At 38.3% G+C, this 7,401-nt stretch overlaps 1 non-coding gene across 1 annotated transcript; it reads left to right on the top strand.

The window, feature by feature from the left end:
- The first annotated feature begins 4,150 nt into the window (after window positions 1-4,150).
- LOC120105501 (small nucleolar RNA R71) lies at window positions 4,151-4,257 on the top strand. The gene has a single exon (XR_005507903.3). It is a non-coding gene; the product is annotated as a small nucleolar RNA R71 (small nucleolar RNA).
- Window positions 4,258-7,401: the final 3,144 nt, after the last annotated feature.

Here is a 7,401-nt window from a genome sequence, read left to right as displayed (position 1 = left end):
TGGATACTTCAACTTGTCCACTTGTTTGTGGATGATAAGGGGTGGCGACTTTATGGGTGATCCCATATTTTCGCATTAAAGCCTCAAAAGGCTTATTACAGAAGTGTGAACCCCCATCACTGATGATGGCTCGAGGCGTTCCAAATCTGGAAAGAATGTTTTCTTTTAAAAATTTTAAAATAGTTTTATGGTCATTATGCTTGCAAGAAATTGCCTCTATCCATTTGGAGACATAATCTACAGCTACTAAGATGTACAAATTTCCGAATGAAGAAGAAAATGGATCCATAAAATTTATTCCCCGATAATCGAATATTTCGATAATTAAAATTGGGTTGAGGGGCATCATATTCCTACGAGTTATCCCACCTAACTTTTGACAACGCTCGCAAGCTTTGCAAAAGTTATGGGAATCTTTGAACAAGGTGGGCCAATAGAAACCGCACTATAAAATTTTTGCAGCCATTTTCTTAGTAGAGAAATGACCACCACAAGCTTCAGAATGACAAAAGAAAATGACACTAATAAATTCGTCATTAGGTACACATCTCCTAATAATTTGGTCTGGGCCGTATTTGAAAAGATAAGGATCATCCCAGAAGAAATTTTTTATTTCGGTCAGAAATTTTCTTTTGTCCTGTTTATTCCAATGAATTGGGAGTTCACCCGTGACAAGAAAATTTGCAATGTTTGCAAACCAGGGTGACGACTGGATCTCAAAGAGTTGCTCATCAGGGAAAGTGTCTCTTATGGGTGAATTGTCTATGGAATCTGGAAGAGTGAGACGGGACAAGTGATCAGCTACTACGTTCTCTACCCCCTTTTTATCTCTTATTTCTAAAAAAAATTCTTGGAGCAGAAGGATCCACCTAAGCAAACGCGCCTTAGCATCCCTTTTTGAAAGATGGTACTTAAGGGCAGCGTGGTCAGTGTAGATAATGATTTTGGATCCAATCAAGTAAGACCTAAATTTGTCTAGTGCAAATACTACGGCGAGTAGTTCTTTTTTCGTAGTGGTGTAATTCATTTGTGCACTATTTAAAGTCTTACTTACATAGTAGATAACATAAGGCTTCCTTTCCTTTCTTTGCCCTAAAACTACCCCAATTGCATATTCACTAGCATCACACATGATTTCAAAAGGAAGCGACCAATTTGGTGGTTGCATGATGGGAACAGAGGTCAGCAAGCTTTTAAGTTTATCAAAAGCTTTTTGACATTCTTCAGACCACACATATTGGGTTTCCTTTTGAAGGAGATTACATAAGGGTTTAGATATTGAGCTAAAATCTTTAATGAATCTCCTATAAAATCTTGCATGACCCAAAAATGAGCGTATATCTTTGATAGTTTTTGGATTGGGTAAGTTAGCAATTAAGTCAATTTTAGCCTTGTCTACTTCAATTCCTTCAGATGAAATGACGTGCTCGAGAACAATTCTCCTAGATACCATGAAATGGCACTTTTTTCAGTTTAAGATTAGATTCTTCTCCTCACACCGAATTAAGACTAGCCTTAAATGGTCCACACAGTTTTCAAAAGAAGAGCCGAAAACTGAAAAATCATCCATAAAGACTTCCAAAAAGCGCTCAACCATATCAGAGAAAATACTGAGCATGCATCTTTGGAAAGTTGCAGGAGCATTACATAATCCAAATGGCATTCTCTTGTAAGCAAAAGTGCCAAAAGGACATGTAAAAGTGATCTTTTCCTGATCTTCAAGATCAATTGCAATTTGGTTGTAACCTGAATAGCCATCTAGAAAGCAATAAAATTTATGGCCTGCCAACCTTTCTAAGATTTGATCAATAAAAGATAGAGAAAAGTGATCCTTCCTAGTGACAGAATTAAGTTTTCTATAGTCAATGCATACACGCCAACTAGTGGGGACCCTAGTTGGAACTAATTCATTGTTGGCATTTTTGACTACAGTAACACCAGATTTTTTGGGGACCACTTGGGTTGGACTTACCCATTTACTATATGAAATTGGGTAGATCATACCGGCATCTAGAAGTTTCAGAACTTCTGCCCTAACCACATCCTTCATGTTTGGGTTCAATCAATGTTAAGGTTGACAAGAAGGTTTGGCATCAGCTTCTAGGTGGATTCTATGAGTACAAATTGAGGGACTAATTTCCTTGATATCAGCAATTGTCCACCCTATTGCTCCCTTATGTTCCTTGAGAATTTCTAACAATTTTAATTCTTGACTTTGTTCGAGTTGGGATGATATGATCACAGGAAAAGTCTCTTCTTGACCAAGGTATGCGTACTTGAGCTTAGATGGCAAAGGTTTTAGCTCAAGTTTAGGTGCTTGAACACTAGATGGTAAAGGACTATTGTTGCGTGGGGGTAACTCTTCGAAACGAGATTTCCACCTATCCGTATCCAATAAAGGAGCTGAATCTAATATAGCATTGATTTCTCTAAAGTTTTGGTTTATCTCTGTATTTCCGAAATGAGTTAGGCATGTGTCTAAAGGATCAGAAGAAAGAGATGGGACAAGAGCATCTTCTACAATGGAGTCGATCAGATTAACTCCATGAATTTCATCATTTTCGTTGTCATTATCGGGTTGTTTGCAAATGTTAAATATATTAAAATTATAGTCATATTCCTGAATGACATTTTCATTATTCCATTTCGACAGTTGATCAAAGCATTGGAAGTAGATAGAAATGGGCGGCCTAAAATGACAGGTATTGGAGTGGTACAATTCATGACAGGCTGGATATGTAATACTATGAAGTCGACTGAAAAATAGAATTTATCATTTTGGACAAGTACATCCTCGACTACTCTCCTTGGTGTCTTTATAGATCGATCGGCAAGTTGGAGAGTAACCTTGGTGGGTTTTAATTCACCAAGTCCTAACTGTTCATAAACTGAATAGGGCAGTAAGTTAACACTTGCACCTAAATCAAGAAGGGCTCGTTGTATCTTGAAGTTTCCTATGATGCAAGATATGGTAGGACAATCAGGATCTTTATACTTAGGTGGGGTGTTGTGTTTGAGAATAGCACTCACCTGTTCAGTTAGAAAAGCTTTCTTTTGTACGTAAAGCTTTCGCTTTATGGTACAAAGATCTTTTAAAAATTTGACATAAGATGGGATCTGCTTAATGGCATCTAATAAAGGAATGTTAATCTTTACTTGTTTAAAGAAATTTCTTGGTAAGGTATTCCCTTTTTAGCTGCAAGCAAGCGCTAAGGAAATGGAGCAACTATTTTGTGATGGGGTATTGGATCATCTTGTTCATTATCATCTTCATCCTTCTTTTCAATAGTTTTTTCAGGTTTGTCATCTTTTGTTGGAATTTCTTTGTTAATTATTTTTCCACTACGAAGGGTTGTGACAGACTTAACTTGTTCAAATTTAGGTTGGGATAAACTTGCTTCATGGACCTCATGTTGACCCTTTGGGTTAGATTGAGGTTGGGCTAGAAATGTCCCTTTTTTTCTAACATTGAGTTGAGCCTCAATTCTACCTACAGAATTTTTAAGTTCTTGGAGTGATTGCATTGTATTCTGATTTATTTGAGTCTGCCCTTGCATGAAGGTTTGCAAAGTATCTTCAAGGGATTTCCTATGTGGTGGCACATAAGGAGTAGGAACAGAATTTCCTTGAGATTCATTGGCAATGGATCCATGTCTCCAACTAATGTTAGGATGGTTTCGCCAATTAGGATTATATGTTTCTGGAAATGGTCTTTTAATAAGTATGGGTGAAATTTGCTTGATCATGCGACACTTCTTGAAAAGCAGGGATTGTAGGACAATCCTTGGTCACATGTGCATTACTCTCGCAAATTCCACATATACTTTCAGCAATAGTTTGTGCTTTTCCTATATTGGCCTTGCTTAATTCCATGGCTTCAACCTTCCTAGTTAGATTAGCAATTTTTATATTGACATCATTATCATCTTTAATAAGATATATTCCCCCTTTTGCATTAGGTGCTATTTTAGATTTTTCATTTTTATCTGTTGTATCCCAAGCTTGTGCATTTTCTGCTAAAAGATCAAAATAATCCCAGGCTTCATTTGGTTTCTTACTCATGAATTCACCGTTACACATCATTTCTACAAATTATCTCATATTGGAGGACAAACCATCATAAAAGAAACTAATGATCCTCCAAATTTCATATCCATGATGTGGGCAAGCAAGCAGAAGGTCCTTAAATCTTTCCCAACATTGAAAAAATGTTTCTCCATCTTTTTGTGCGAAGTTCATGATATTTCTTCTAAGTGTATTTGTTTTATGTGTTGGAAAAAATTTCTTTAAAAATTCTCTTGTCATTTCTTGCTAGGTAGCTATGATCCTAGGCCTTAAGGAGTGTAACCATGACTTAGCTTTTTTCTTTAAAGAAAAGGAAATAACTTAAGCTTAACTACCTCTTCAGTGACGTCATTGAAATGAAGTGTTGAACACACTTCATCAAATTCTTTCTGTTGCCCAAGAAGACAACCCAAGAGGGGGGGTGAATTGGGTTTTAAGTAATAATTGCAAATTAAAACTTAATGAGTAACTAATTAATATTATTGCAGGCTGATTAATTAGATTACTAGTTGTAGTGAGTGGAGAGGATGGAAGAGACAATGAACCAACTACAAACACAAGAGGTTTTATAGTGGTTCGGAGCTAACCCTTGCTCATATGTCCACTCTCCAAGCTTCACTTGGGAGTTTACTATAATTCCTAGGATTAGAGCCGGTTGTTTTACAAGTTCACAACCCAACTTGTTGTTTTCACAAGATCACAATGAACTCGGTCGGTTTTCACAGGCTCACCGACTAGAACCATCCGATTGTTTTTCCGAGATCACAATCGAACCCTTACACTGTTGGTTTTAACTTCGGCTCACCAACAAATCTCAACAACCTTGATTCAATCCCCTGATTGAATCAAGTAACAAGAAAACAGTTTGTAAAGAGTACAGGAAAAGCTTCTTAAAAAGCAAATATGAACAATATAAATAATGTAGAGTTAGAATCCCTCAAACAGATTTTGAAAGAGGAAGAAGGGGCTTCTCGAACTCTGAGTCTCCTCTTTGAATGCACTGATGATCTGATGTCAGAGGAGAGCCTTGAATGCGAAGGAAACGTTTGTTGGATGGAGTTCAATGCGCTTTTTCCTTCTTTCTCTTGTTTTTACTCTTGAGAGCCTTTGGTAGGTGGAAATCCCTTTTTGTTTGAATGGAATAGCTCTCTTGATGTCTACTACTGTTCACTCTGGCTATTTAAGCAGTCCACTTTGAAAACTAGCCGTTAGACAGCATTTTGTGGCCGTTCTGCACAATCTGCAACTCCTGACCATGTATCCGTTGGGGTCGGAGTCGACTCGCTCGATCTGGAGTCGACTCGGCTGTTGCTGGAGTCGACTCACACTTTACTGGAGACGACTCGCCCACTATTCAGGATTTGAATTAAAGTGCTGTCCCGTTCTGGAGTCGACTTGGCCAACCCTGGAGTCGACTCGCCAATGTCTGGAGATGATTCGGCCCTCCGGAGATGACTCGTTCTCAGGGTTCCAGACATCTGTTTTTATGTATTTCTTTCTCGAGTCGACTCGGATCATCTTGGAGTCGACTCGGCTCTCAGAGCCTGAAAACTGATCCTCTGTGTTTGGAGTTGAACTGCCTCGGAGTCGACTCGGATTTTGTTGGGGTCGACTCGGCTGACTTGGGAGTCGACTCGGGAGCACTTGGAGTCGGCTCGGCTCTCAGGATCCGAAAACTGTTTCTCTGTCTTTTGAGTTGAACTGCCTTGGAGTCGACTCGCACTTTGTTGGAGTCGACTCGACTCTCAGAATCCGAAAACTGATCCTCTGTGTTTTGGCTTGAACTACCTTCTAGTCTTGCTTTCCTCTGAGAGTCGACTCGTACTTAACTAGGAGTCGACTCGCCAAACTTCGGAGTCGACTCGTAACCTTCTGGAGTCGACTCGATTGCAGGGTCTGAAATACATTGTTCTGTCTTTCTTCTGTTACCCTTTGGAGTCGACTCGGAAACGTCGGGAGTCGACTCGGCAACCATCGGAGTTGACTCGTACCCTTCTGGAGTCGACTCGCTGACAGGGTCTGAAAATCAACTTTCTGTCTTTCTGTCGATTCTCAGTCGGAGTCGACTCGTAGTGTACCGGAGTCGACTCGAGCATGTGCCAGAGCTTCTGAAATACTTGGAGTCGACTCGTAATCTTTCGGAGTCGACTCGAGCTTCAGACTTTGGTTCAAACTGAGTTCCATACTTAGCCAAAATGTATTGAACCAAAGCTAGAGACACTTAAACATAAATTCACAAATATTTGGCTGAAACACTAGATTGAATTCATTAGTATAACATAAGATATACTCAAATACTTTGAGCTTATCAAAATCAAATAGGGTTATAATCAATCACTCCACAATCTCCCCCTTTTTGATGATGACAAAATATTGAGTATTTGTAAAGTGAATTGCTCAACCAAAAGGAGATTTATAATAAGGTTTTGAAATGAATTCAAGTGTCTAGTCATTTAATTTATCCAAAATTGAAAGGTGTGAAACAGTAAATCCTGAAGTTAAAGCTTCCCCTTTCATTTGGAATTATATAAGCCTTCATGTCGTGCAATCAATTGTTTGGCTTATATGTGTTTAATGAATTTGCTTTCTTAAGATTTCAGATTCTCCCCCTCAACATATGTATTCAATTTTGTTTAGATTCTCTGAATTTTCTTTTAATGTCTTGAAGCTTTTGAGCTTAAATTTTTGATTTTAGAGGAAAAATCTGACAATTTGTTCTTGAGTATGATTCAACTAATCTCCAAATATTTCTTGAATAGATTCTGGAGATTACTCCTTTAGGAGCCCCAACAGAGAGATAATAAGCCTCGAGGTATCGAATCCACTTAGAACAAATTACTTTTTGCTTTAAGAATTTTCTTTTTAGTGATTCCCTTTATATTTTAATTCAATATATTTTCTCCCTCTTTTTGTCATCATAGCAAAAAGGCAGGAAGCATAGAAAAGTACAAGCACTCAAGAATGCACAATTTTGAAAGAAAATTTCTATTCATTGTATTAAATTCAAATTTGAGTACAAGTATGATCACATATCAAAAGAAGTCCTCAAGGGACTGTACATTACAAAAACAGATAAAAAAATACACTAATTCTTCTTTGTAGTGGAGGATGTGGCTCCCTTACTTAGTCTAGTGTGTTGGATGACCATGCTTAACCCCTCATTGATGTTCTCTAGTTGTTCGAGAATCTCCGAGGTGGTTCTAGACTGAGTCGAGAAAATGTTGTTCACACTCTCTTGGAGGGTGTCAAGCTTGGAGATCAAGGCATTTGCTAGTCTCTCTGCTCCCTGAGTCTGGCTACCTAGCTCAATTCTGATGCTGTCTCGCATCTCCCTTG

Source organism: Phoenix dactylifera, chromosome 13 (genome assembly GCF_051530095.1).
Source record: "Phoenix dactylifera cultivar Ajwa chromosome 13, Ajwa_hap1_PhDact_Kaust_v1.1, whole genome shotgun sequence".
Lineage (NCBI taxonomy): Eukaryota > Viridiplantae > Streptophyta > Magnoliopsida > Arecales > Arecaceae > Phoenix > Phoenix dactylifera.
This window is presented reverse-complemented; position numbering and strand designations above follow the sequence as displayed.